The sequence below is a fragment of the Accipiter gentilis genome, chromosome Z (genome assembly GCF_929443795.1).
Source record: "Accipiter gentilis chromosome Z, bAccGen1.1, whole genome shotgun sequence".
Classification (NCBI taxonomy): Eukaryota; Metazoa; Chordata; class Aves; order Accipitriformes; family Accipitridae; genus Astur; species Astur gentilis.
This window is the reverse complement of record NC_064919.1, coordinates 76191700-76204985: the sequence shown is the minus strand read 5'-3', so window position 1 is coordinate 76204985 and position 13286 is coordinate 76191700. Positions and strand designations below refer to the sequence as shown.

Below are 13286 nucleotides of genomic sequence, written 5' to 3'. Positions count from 1 at the left end.
GTTACTTTGTCTGTGTGCCAGTCCATTAGTACCATGTTTGCATGTTTCTGCAAGGTACTGAACTAGAATTAAATGCTTATGGCTATTAAATGAAACAATAGTCTCTGTAATTTTTTTTAACTGCAATTGAATCAGCTGTTACTTAATAAAATTAGTCTGACAATGGTACAAAAAAGCTTCGGAAACCTCCACAAATGCAGTCTTTAAGGATTGTTTCACAAAACTATTGTCAATAGCAGTTAGTAGAAATGACATATTTTCATTTGAACCAGAATGTTCATGCCTCAGAGGCTGAACTGAAAATAAAATTTGGAGCATGTTCCAACCCCAAATCTTTTATCATGTACATAGTATTCATTTTTCTTTTCTTTCTTTTGGATCTTACTGTATAAAGAGGTGGGTCAAATGTCATGAAGGACATCACGGTTCAAAAAGTAAATCAGGTTTTAATTACCTTTGAGAGAGAGTCTTTCCTTGTACATAATAATATTTATCTTAAAGGAACCTATTGGAAGAATACAGACTTACTACAGTCGCTATACTGTTCTAGTTGAGAAAGAAAACCATAGAAAATTGTTTAGACAGCTGATCTTCAAAATTGGAGAAGTCATAGAACCATAGAATCATTTAGGCTGGAAAAGACCTTGAAGATCATTGAGTCCAACCATCATCCATGCCCACTAAACCATGTTCTGGAGTACCCTATCTACGCACTTTTTGAATACCTCCAGGGATGGTGACTCAACCACTTCCCTGGGCAGCCCATTCCAATGCCTGACAACCCTCTCAGTAAAAATTTTTTTCCTAATATCTAACCTAAATCTTCCTTGCCTCAACTTGAGGCCATTTCCTCTCGTCCTATCACCAGCCACCTGACAGAAGAGACCAGCACCCACCTCACTGCAGACCCCTTCAGGCAGTTGTAGAGAGCGATCAGGTCTCCCCTCAGCCTCCTCTTCTCCAGGCTAAACAGCCCCAGCTCCCTCAGCCGCTCCTCACAAGACTTGTGCTCCAGGCCCCTCACCAGCTTGGTTGCCCTTCTCTGGACACGCTCCAGCACCTCCATGTCTTTCCCGTAGTGAGGGGCCCAAAACTGAACCCAGGACTCAAGGTGTGGCCTCACCAGTGCCCAGTACAGGGGGACGATCACCTCCCTGCTCCTGCTGGCCACACTGTTTCTGATACAGGCCAGGATGCTGTTGGCCCTCTTGGCCACCTGGGCACACTGCTGGCTCATATTCAGCCGGCTGTCGACCAGCACCCCCAGGTCTTTCTCTGCTGGGCAGCTTTCCAGCCACTCTTCCCCAAGCCTGTAGTGCTGCACAGGGTTACCGTGACCCAAGTGCAGGACCCGGCACTTGGCCTTGTTGAACTTCATACAGTTGGCCTCGGCCCATCGATCCAGCCTGTCCAGATCCCTCTGTAGAGCCTTCCTACCCTCGAGCAGAGCGACCCTGCCTCCCAACTTGGTGTCATCTGCAAACTTGCTGAGGGTGCACTCGATCCCTTCGTCCAAATCATTGATGAAGATATTAAACAGAACAGGGCCCAACACCGAGCCCTGAGGAATACCACTTGTGACCTGCCGCCAACTGGATTTAACCCCATTCACCACAACCCTCTGGGCTCATCCATCCAGCCAGTTTCTCACCCAGCGAAGAGTACACTCGTCCAAGCCATAAGATGCCAGCTTCTCAAGGAGTATGCCATGAGAGACAGTGTCAGAGGCCTTGCTGAAGTCAAGGAAGATAACATCCACAGCCTTTCCCTTGTCCACTAGGCGGGTCACCCAGTCATAGAAGAAGATCAGCTTGGTCAAGCAGGACTTGCCTTTCATAAACCCATGCTGACTGGGCCTGATCCCCTGCTTGTCCTGGACTTGCCATGTGAGTGCTCTCAAGACAAACTGTTCCATAATCTTCCCCAGTCCGTTCCATAATCTTCCCCGGTACCGAGGTCGGGCTGACAGGCCTGTAGTTCCTTGGATCCTCCCTCCGACCTTTCTTGTAAATGGGAGTCACAGTGGCAAGCCTCCAGTCCACTGGGACCTCCCCTGTTGACCAGGATCGCTGATAGATGATGGAGAGTGGCTTGGCAAGGACCTCTGCTAGTTCCCTCATTACTCTTGGATAGATCCCATTGAGTCCTATAGATTTGGGAGTGTCCAGATGGCATAGTAGGTCACTATTTCCTCCTGGATTAAGGAGGGTATAGTCTGCTCTTCATCCTTGCCTTCCAGCTCAGGGGGCAGAGTACCCTGAGGATAACTAGTCTCCCTATTAAAGACTGAGGCAAAGAAGGCATTTAAGTACCTCAGCCTTTTCCTCATCTCTGGTGGCAATGTTCCCTTCTGTACCCATTAAAGGATAGATATTCTTCTTGACTCTCTTTTTATTGTTAACATATTTGTAAAAACATTTTTTGTTGTCCCTTACAATAGCGGCCAGATTGCTTTCTAGCTGATTGATTTCCTCTCTGTATGATCTAACAAGATTCCTGTACTCCTCCCAAGTTGCCCGCCCTTTCTTCCAGAGATGATAAACTCTCCTTTTTTTATTGACTCCTACCAAAAGCTCCCTGTTCAGCCAGGCTGGTTGTTTTCCTTGGCAGTTTGACTTGTGGCACATGGGAATAGCCTGGTCCTGAGCCTTTAAGACTCACTTCTTGAAGAATCTTCAGCCTTCCTGGACCCCTTTGCCTTTCAGGACTGTCTCCCAAGGGACTCTCTCAACCAGTGCCTCAAAGAGGCCAAAGTTTGCCCTCCAGAAGTCCATAGTGGTGGTTTTGCCAACCACCTTCCTTGCCTCACCAAGAGTTGAAAATTCTATCATTTCATGGTTGCTAAGCCCAAGACAGCCTCCAACCATCACACCTCCCACCAGTCCTTCCCTGTTTGTAAACAGTAGGTCTAGCGAGGCTCCTTCCCTGGTTGGCTCAGCCACCAGCTGTGTCAGGAAGTTATCTTCCACACACCCCAGGAACCTCCTAGATTGTTTACTCACTGCTGTGTTGTATTTCCAGCAGCCGTCTGGAAAGTTGAAGTCCGCCATGAGTGAGTCAGGTCAGCTCAGTGCCTGTGAAATGGAAGAAGAATTGTATTATCTTCCCTTTCTTGATTAGAAATTCCTATAAATCCTCTAGGAGACCTCTGAAATTCAGGCAGTTTCTACATTATTTTCTTGTGCACATATTGGGAGTCCTCAGTCTAACACCATGCTTTAGAAGATGTTTCTTTTGTACAGAGTCTGTATCATCTCTTAAAATTGCCTAAACTTTTAAGTAAAAAAGCATAATAGCATACTGTCTTTTGAAAATTGTACCGGGGTAGGAGCTGCAAGAACGGTGTAGTGCCTGAGGATTGTCACTTCTCCAGGAGTGGATTTCATTGGTGTTCCAGTGACCTGATATGATCCCTGACAGAAAATATTTTTTAATTTACTTTTATCACAATATTTAATTTATGATGGTCCAGATGGCCACAATAATGTCTAGGTTTCAGAGCATGGACAAAATAAGGAAGACCACAGTGATCTTCACCTTTTATCTCTAGCCAAAAGATGGCAGAAATCTGGTTCTTATTCCAAAATTTCTTGTGAAGTTTGTTTCCATGGCTTGGGTGTAAAAGCTTTTGCCTCTCCAAAACCTTCCTGAAGTTCTTTTCACGTTCAAATCCTGATTGTTCCTTTTTGTTCCCCCTCTCCCCTGCAGCATTGTTATGAATATATTTCAATTAAGGTGTTGATATTAAGTTTCCAGAAAAAACTGCTTTCTACTTTAGACTAACACTTAAAAATGTTAATGAAACATCTGGGCATAGTTGGGTGAAGCCATCCTCTGCCAGGATACTAAATTGGGCTAATTAACTTTCTGTTACATTCAGTATGAGCCAATTGTTAATGTATAGTGAGAGGAAATGCTCTTATCTCCATAATGGGGGAGCAATACTTAACTTTGATTTTATAATTTGGCAATACATGAAAAATTCCACATTTCATACAAACATTACTGTATTGACAATTATGCAGACTTTTAAATGAGATCCATGGAGTGGAATCCATGTTAGTGGGTTGTTGCTGGCTCTTGACTGAAACTGTGTAGACCATTTCTGACGGTTTTGAGTACATGACCCATCACTTAGACTTGGAGACATCATGATCCAAGTTTTTGTTCTTAGCTATAGTTTTGACAGGACTTGAAATCAACAGCATTCAGGTTCTTGCATGCATTTTTGAGGCAATTTTTTATAAGACATTTTAGTGTTTTTATGCCTTCATGTTAAAAAAAAAAAAAAGTGAAGAGGCCATCTTCTGAAGAGACAGAAATTAATGCTCTTTAGTTTGATTTCAATTACGAAGATCCTAAACTTCACTTCTGAAAAAGGAAGCTTTTTACTTTCTCTCTTTAGTGATTTCCTATATTGTAAAACAAACAAATTCCACTTACTTAAAGAGCAAACTCCCTATTTCATAGAAAGTTCTTTGAGCATTGAGAAACATCCCAACAGGTTTTGCATCTTACAGGCACAGGACTTCTTGCAAATGATAGCTGGAGTTCAAAGAGGAAACAATCACTCTGTAATTTCTTCTAGGAGTCAGCTTGCGCCTTCTGTTTTATACTTGCTTTTTCACATAGGCTGATGGGATGGCTATTCTTAATAAACTATTGCATTTCATTATCTATTAGTAGGGCTGTCATTTCAGAAGAAAGCAAGTCATCTTCTGAAGGACTCCTTTAAGATGTGTTTGGATAGCCTGTGAGCTCCACGTTCCACTCCTGCTCACAGGTAGGATCGACCAAACCTGTAATGCAGCATCAGGCAGCCGCTGAAATTCTCTGTAAAGCAGTTCCATTTGCAGAGTTGCCAAATACCCAGATTTTACCAGACCTGGCCAGGTTTCAAGAAATTTGTCAGTTGCTTGGATCAGAGCGTAGCCTAGATGGTTGGAAGTTTTTGTACGCCTGGCTTGAAACAGCTGCAGCTTGGCTCACATGGAGGCAGAACCCAGCACCCCACTTCTGCATGAGCAATGCTGCGGCTGCTCCTTGCACTCAATTTACCTGAGCTGGCAGGGGAGCAGGAGGGAAGGGTGCCTCCCCTGGGTCAGACAGAACCAGGGTCTCTAAGACTGGAGGGGACAGGACTAAGGCTGCAGGGTTTGTTTATTTTTATCTACATAATGGGCTGCAGTTATTCTACATGTTTTTCAAAGACTTATGCAACCAAATAAGCTGTATGTGTAGATTTTAATTACACCAACTGGCTGCTACTGGCTTAAAAATGCACTCTAATCTATGAAGGGAAAGGGAACAGCAGACAGCCAAAACAGAGCAATGTGCAAATGTTGGATTTATTTCATTTTTCTAGCTTCAAAATGAGGTCTCAGGCAATAGACTATGCTGATGGCTGCTTATGTATTGGACTTGGATATCACTCTGCATTCTCTGGCACCTGCTTTATAGGTGCATGCTGTGTTGGGAGAGTACTAACTGGAAAATGTAAGAAAGCTCTGAAGTAGCCTCTTCCTGTATGTGTCTGTGTTCCAGTCCCTACTCTTCTTCAGAAATGTGGAATCTTAAACGCTTTAGAAGTGTAGTTATTCTGAAATGCAAAATAAAATATATTACCATAATCATTTAAAGAGTTTATAAAAACAAATATTAAGAGGTCATCTTAACCAGTGGTCTCTGAAGAATGTCTTACTAGTAGATTAATTACTTTAAGTATATATTATTGCTCTTGGTTTGCAATTCCCCTGTGAAGTTCACTTTATACAGTTTAATTAAAAAAATAAATCCAAATAATTCTGTTGCTTCAAATCTGAAGAGATTGGAAGTATTGTATGTGTAAAAGGCACAGAAACTTCAAACATAGCACATAACTCTGAGCTATCCTTTATCAATGTCCCTCTTGTCGCATAAGGATATCCATGCTCTTTGGTTCTTGGAGCACTATATGCAGTTCTTAAGCCTGGCTGGATTTTCATGCAACAAAAATGTTTTCTTTAGATTAACTTTTACTTTGTTTTTCTCAGCCTTTTCCCGGCCTCTTGTTACACTAACATGGTTTGGGATTTCCTTGCTCTAATTTCATGACTTTTCATGTACTAAGGTGGTTATTGGCATTTGCTGGCCCATAGCAGCAATACCAAGTGGGTTGTGTTGCAGGATGAAGGTCAAGGGAGGCGCTAGTCATTGCTCTCATTTGCTGGGCTTAATTTTAACTTTGGACTGTATTCTGGCCTTGCAAGAAACCATAGCAGGTGGCTAGCTGGTTTTATCTAAGTCAGGATGGAAGTTATGTTGATCTTGGCACATCCCTGGCATCCTCAGGGATTGTACCCTATGCTAAAAAGATGTATTGCCAGAAGCTTGAGAAGCTAACAGTGCACCCCTTTAGGCTTTACATGTGGGATGTGTTTTTAAGGAAACTACCAGAAGGAATCTTCCCTACTCCTCTGCCTTCCTTCATGCCTCTGAACTTGGTTTTAGAGGCACAGGTGACACTGCTCTCATTTCTAGGCTCTTTAAGCTTTCTGAGACTTAATTGTTTGTTGTACTTTGTCTGTTTTCCTACCCTGCAACACCAGAAATAAAAGTAGTATTTCAAAACTTCAGACTTTCTGTCAACACCTAGGAGTGCCCTGAAGCTCACCCTTGGCAAAATCTCTGTTGCAATTTGCTGATGTTAGTTATTGAGGGATTTTAAAAATGGACGGACACTCTGCAGGAAACTTCATATGATAAATCTAACTTGTGAGCATTTATGTTTACAATTAATGGTACATGGAAGAAAAGTCTATATGTTTCAGACTTGAAGTGGGAGTTTGTGTTAATGTGGTAATAGAGTTTGCCAAAGAAAACTGTGTATGAAAATGGAACTGCTGGAACACAACCTGAGAATGAAAAATATAAAGCTTTTGGGGATCCCAGAAATCTCTCTGAAGAGCAGCTGGGTGGATATTTCTGCTGAGTTTGAAGGCTAAAATCAGGAGTCTGTAGCTTGCCAGCTCCTGTGTTACATGATGCAATTGCTTTTTTCCTATTAAGAAAACAGCCTTTCAGCAGGCTTGCCTTTTATTAATGTCCTGTACCTTAAGGTGTGTATGATTGAAACAAGACTTTTTATGCTATGAGGCAAAGCTGGAAACTTTATATGAAATCTGTGTTGGGTTTTTTTTGTTTGGGTTGGGTTTGATTTTGTTTGGGTTGGGTTTTTTTTAGGGGGGCGGTGGAGTTGGTTTTTTTTTGGGGGTGGGGGTGGGGTGGGGGTGAAAGCTGTTCCAGAATATATGCTAATGCAGCAGTGTTGTGTAGGGTTTTTGCCAGAGGGTTATGTGTGTACTGGGGGAAGGCAAATGCCATCTCATGTTTAAATAGAAGGTAGGAGAACACAGGCTGTGTGTATCACTTCACTTTGCAGTGGCTGGTGCTGAGGGGGAGAGAGGGAAAAATCCCACAGCTCCTAGTAAATCCATACCTGCCTATGTCAACTTCTTAAAATCTTAACCTGCCTGCACTCCAGAAGGTGTTAGTTATCAACTCAGTGATTGAATGTCTTAAAACTCAGAATACTTAATTTTCTCAGTTTGTAATGGTGCCAACTCTGGCTTGAAAACAAAATGTATTTCCTGTAACTGTTTTTCCTAAGCGGATTTTTGCACTCTTGTGGCTGCATGCATGCGTGTGACAGGATCATGACATGGACTGCCAGCATTTAATGAAAAGCCACATTTACTACATTTTGCTCTTAGGAGGAGATGAAATGGGTGCAGTGCAAAGCTATGGCTTTTATTTGTTTTTTTTTTTAAAAAAACGAACCCCAAACTAAAGAACTAGTAAGTATTGATAGTGGTATCTGTAGATGTCCCATTTTCCTTTAAGGCAGTCTGATTTGCCAAACATCTGGAGTGGTTCCTCCATAATTAAATTACTGGCTGTTCCTAAGACATATATCATCTCAAACAAGCGTCTGTCTTTGATAATGCAGTCAGGGAAAGAGAAGGATTCTGTGGCTTTCATGGGGAAACATTCATGGTTTAATCTTAGCTTTTAGGTTTAAGGTGAAATTCTACTTCCCATTCTTTTTTTGCACTGACAGGGTGCATGCACCTGTGACTGTGTGATGAAACAGAGGAAGACAGGTTTGGTTTTCAGCTGTCTTTGTTCCCTGTACCAGCTCACCAGCCACACAGGTACCTACCTCCTTGTGCTGGTGCAAGGAAGGAGCAGAACCTGGGATGTGCTGCTCATAGAAGCATAATCCTTGCTGGAATGGACAGTTACCACTTTGCTGAGAGCCCTGCCTGGGTTGGCAGAGGAAGGCAGAAAACACCTCCAGTTTCAGGACCATTCTGGTGCTTTCTCAATCTTTAAATCTGAAGGTGATAATTTTTCTATTAATTAAATTCAGGATGTGTCAAAATTTTGTTTTGTTTAAAAGGCTTACTTTCATCGGGTTTTTTATGCTGATAAAATCTAAAAACATTCACAGAAAATTAAACTGTATTCTTCTCTAATTACTGGTCATTGTGCTGCATGTGAGAGGACACCACACTGGACTTCCTCCTGAGTGACGGCAGGCACTTCCTTCATGCACAGAATATGCTGCTCTAGTGGTACTCACAGCCCTTTCTCCTCCAGGTCAGGTCTTGGGCACTCTAGCACTTCTGCTACTCAGCCTGTAGTGGAAAACAGTCAAAGTCAGGTATCATCTAATGTATTTATTTTTGCTGTTGTTACTGAAGTGGGAGTTGAGGCTTTGAGGGATAATAGACACTATAAGCTAGATGCTACCTCTAAAATGTGTAAAAGCTCAAGTCAGTGCAGAAAATCAGCCAGGTTATCACTGCGTCTCTTTCTGACTGAGATAGCTGGCAAATTGCTTGCCTGTCTGACCTGGTAGCAGCAAAGCCTGAATATCTTCCATTTCTGTATTTTTTTACTCAGCATTACAAAGACTCCAAGCAGTTCTGTATCTTTATTTTATCAGTCTTGTTTGTTTGTGTGAAGGTATTGGTTGGTCGGGAAACTATAAATCATCAAACTGTTGGCAGACAAGTCAGACTTTTTAAAAGTCAGCGAAGAGTTGCTCTACATTAGAAAATGAAGAAGAATGATCTGCCTTTGGGGGGGATGTTTTTACTCAAAATAAACCTTGACAATGAGTGTATGTGAGTTCATAGTGTATTTCAAACATTCTTGCACTTAAAATATTTTCAGAGCACTCAGATTAAAATGGCAAAGAACAATAGAATTATAGGCTTGCATGTATGTTTGACTTTGTTCCATGTTTGTCATAACAGAAAATAGCAAATACAATATTCACTTAGCATCCATAATTCAACAATGCTCTTAATTTGCTTTGAGTTTTGGTAAGTAATGTGTCAGTCTACTTTCCAGGTCCTGGAGAAAATCTGTGTTACAGAGAATGCTTAATCTGCCCCTCAAAAAACTCTGGAGTGTGACCTTGCCAAACAGAGATGGAGCCCCTTGATTTGGTGTAATTTTTCTGCCCTTTTTTTTCTGTTTTTCTTTTCACAGATTAAAACTTCCTAGTTAGAAGGTTACTGTGTTAAATTAAGACTTCATATTTATTTTTTCTTATTTTCTCACATTCCACTCTACTTTTGTGGCATTTTCCTTACATAGATGGACCACCCAGTTGTTTTAAGGCAGCTGTCAAAATAACAGTCAGTCAGAGGATTGTGCTCAGTTTTGCAGGATGTAGCTGTGCAAATGGTTAAGCAGAGAACCTGGATATGGCAGACCCATGTCTTACTGCTAACACCAATTTAGCAAGCTCAGTTAGCTCTATTTTTTACAAGTCTAACCTCTAAATGTGGATTAATTCTGTTCTTCTACCTGTGGTGAAATTATTTTTAAAGAAATGTTGTGAGCTAAGTAGTAAAAATTACAGCACTTTTCTATTTGAGTTAGACTGTCTGGTGTTTAAATAATGTCCGGAAACACTCATTCTTGGCCGTCTAGAAAAGACCAGCTTTATCTGAACTCTTGTGCTCTGTCTGTCAGACACTGATTGAAGAAGTCTCTGTTCCCTTGCTAGCCTGACTTTGTAACCAAAATGTGGAAAATGTCCTTTGCCTTGAATAAGGGATGGGCTTGTTTAGGACAGTTACAAGTGCTTCACCAGTTGACATATCCTATCTGTAAGAAATCTGCTGTTCAAAACCAGTTCACGGCTGTCATACACAGCTGTCCACTCTGTTCGGTCCCCAAGCATTCATAAAAAAAGCATCTCTCTGTCAGTGCATGTGAAAATGTTATTTGAGTAACAATTCCTGTCAAGAAATTTGAGGTCTTGACAGGACTTTGAGGTGATAGTCTTGTAGCTCTTCTCCACGTGACTGCATATCTAATGAAATTTTGCTGTGTGTTTGCTCTTATTCTCGAGGCCTGTTTAGTCCAACTGGGCTTTGTGTTGCTCCTGAAGAACATAATTGTTTACTTTATCTTGCTAAGGACTAAGTAGTTACAAGGCCTGTACATTCCCAGTAGGAAAAAGCAGTGTCAACCAACTGATCTTTATCAGCTGCTACAGAGGTTGGTCTTGAATGCTGACTTGCTTCATTTCTGGATCCAGTGAGAAAACCACTGGGAAGGGCAGCTGCTTCTCTGCTGCACTGGAAGGTCTGGAGGCAATAATAAAAGACCATCCAGCCGCTTAGGAAGAATAGAAATGTTTTACAGCAGGAAAAGGAATCCATCTCTAATCAGTTCATGCTAGGGTATCAAGATGTGGCTCTAAGTGGTGGTAACAGGCTTATCTATTGTGAAGGGAAAATTAACTATGTTGTAATGGGATTTTAGGCTGAATAAGAATCTAACCCTCAGTGTGGCCCTCGTTCCAACTCAAGCCCTATGTGTTTGTTTTTATTTGCCTAAGTCATTGCAAAACCAGGAAGTGGGAGGAAAACTTGTTTGCTTTCATTTTAAGGGAAGTTTATTCGTGAAAGATGCAAGTAAAAGGCACTGCTGCTTAAGGCTTCCAGATGGTGAGAACTCCAGTGTTTGGAAACCTGCAGCTTTTGCCTCAAATATTTTAGGAAAGTTTATGTAGCTTGTAAAGAATTGCTCCATACTGAAATGAATGTCTACAGGCTTCTTTGTTTCTGGAGCCTCACTTGCTACATGGAAGCCCTCAGTATCTACTACTAAAGTGTTTCATTTTTTGGTTTGTTTGGTTTTTTTTAATTAAAAAAAAAGTGGGGGCTATTAACTTTAAAATCAGTTCGATCACTTCTCAAGGGAAAGTTTTTGCACAGTGCCCTGTAAATACTCTTGACTTAAATATGGCTGTGAGAGGTTCATCCCAGTCTGAAGTCATTCCCCTCTCTCTCTTGAGCAGGGCTGGTTTCCTGGTAAGACAGTTCAGTTTACTAAATCAGCAGCTAACTAACCACGTCTCTAATTCCTGCCCCAGTTGTTTTTAGATAATTAAGGAAAAACATGTTGCTACAGGTTTACGTGAGAGATGGTAGCAGTACAAGGATGTAGGGAGGGGACACACAGCAAGCAGTTGGGAGGGAGCTGCAGCAGCCCAATGCTATTGGGCTTAGGTCACTGTATAAATGACATGAGAGTTTAAAACGTAACATCCTCTCTTTTCACAGGACTCTCTATATAGCTTCTATATTTTTGCTTTTGTTAGATCTTTACATTCTTCATACATGTTCTCTCATCTTTCACACCACCTGTACTGCTTACAGGTGATGTTTCTTTCATCCTATCAATTTGGGAGAAGCAATATTTTTAATCAGGGCTTTCTTACTTGAAAATATTTTTGGCTGTGTGAAACAAAGCATCTCTGTGTGTGACAACTTGTTGAGAACTGCCATGGGAATTGTTTGCATTGGTAGGACTGATGTGTTCATAGGTCTGTAGCCTGAAAGGGGTTAATTTTTTCTTCTTTCTTTGATACTTTCTTTGCAGTCTGATTCTACCTAAATAAAACTTCTTTTGCACTTGCGTATTCATGTTGCATTTGGCACCATCCTACATAGTCTGTCCATAAAACCTCAGTGTTCCAGATTTAGCCAAGTTATTATTTTTCAGGTATTTATTATTCTTATGAATGTTGTCAAATGTAAGTGAGCCAAGTGCGTGCTTCACAGCCTCCTAATATTTAAGTGACTTCAATTGTATTGTGTATCTACACAAATGTATCTGAATGTTTTTCGGTATTTGCTGGTATGTTGTGCTGGCTAAATTAGAGGTGTTGGAATTTGTCAGACTCCTTTTGTGTCCCTCTCCCAGCCATTTTCCCAGAGCCTGAGAAACAAACCTCTTCTAAAGGAGAATGTTTACACAACTTTGCATTGCTTACCAAGTACACGAAGTTTTGATCTTGAATGACTAGAGAACAGCCAGCAGCAGTGCTTTTTATGCTCTTGGAAGTGTTAATCAGTTCGTTCATGACAGTAGTAAGCACGGGGATGAGCACACAGGATATTTTTATATTTGCAGAGAACGGTTCAGCGCTGCCTGTCTGCCATTTGCAATCAGCAGCAGCCAGTGTGGAAGGACTCCTTGTAGGAAGTGAGATAGTTGCTGTAGTTGATAGAGGACTCTGTTCCAGGAGCTCTCCTGTTTTGATTAATTTTCCGTGCTTTGCCAGATCTTGTCTGTAGGTCTTTTTCTCTGCTGAGTTTTCAAGAAGACTGCAAAGAAGTCTACAGCTTGGAGAAACAGAGTGTTGCAGTTCACATACTATGTGCCAGAAATAGCTGTTTCATTCCTGCTTGTTATTCCCTGTTTCCCCGGTTAGCAGGCTGAACTTTATGTGTTAGTTTTAACATTTAAAGGAAGCAGTTGTTCAGAATGTAAGCTCTTAAATACAGTAGTTGGTGTGGCTACATGATTTGTGATGTTCCCTTTAGATTCCAGGAGAAAATCCCCTTAACACAGGGGTGCATGATGTTAAAAATGAACATCTCCTTTAAAAGATATCACAAAACATCCTGGAAATACTGGCCTTTTCAGTTTGGGGCATGTTGATGAAGGTCCCAACTTTTTACACACCATTTAATAGTAATTGGAATTGTTTTGTCTTGAATTTGTTTTTTGCATTACTCCCACTGGAGAACAGCTCTGTATATCAAGCTCATATTGGTGGGACTCACAGAGAAGCAGTATGTCTGCCCGTACTGTGCCCATATCTTGAGATTGGCATGATATGCATCAGGAGGATATAAACTTCTCTGTTTTCAGAAGCTTTTCCTTCGTTTCTGCTTCCCAGCAAAATTAAGTCAGTAGCACATGTATAGGAC

General features: G+C 41.4%; 1 protein-coding gene across 6 annotated transcripts in view; it reads left to right on the top strand.

The window, feature by feature from the left end:
• Positions 1-13286, top strand: part of RAI14 (retinoic acid induced 14) — an 89553-nt gene that overhangs the window by 55746 nt on the left and 20521 nt on the right. The gene's annotated exons all lie outside the window — the stretch shown is intronic.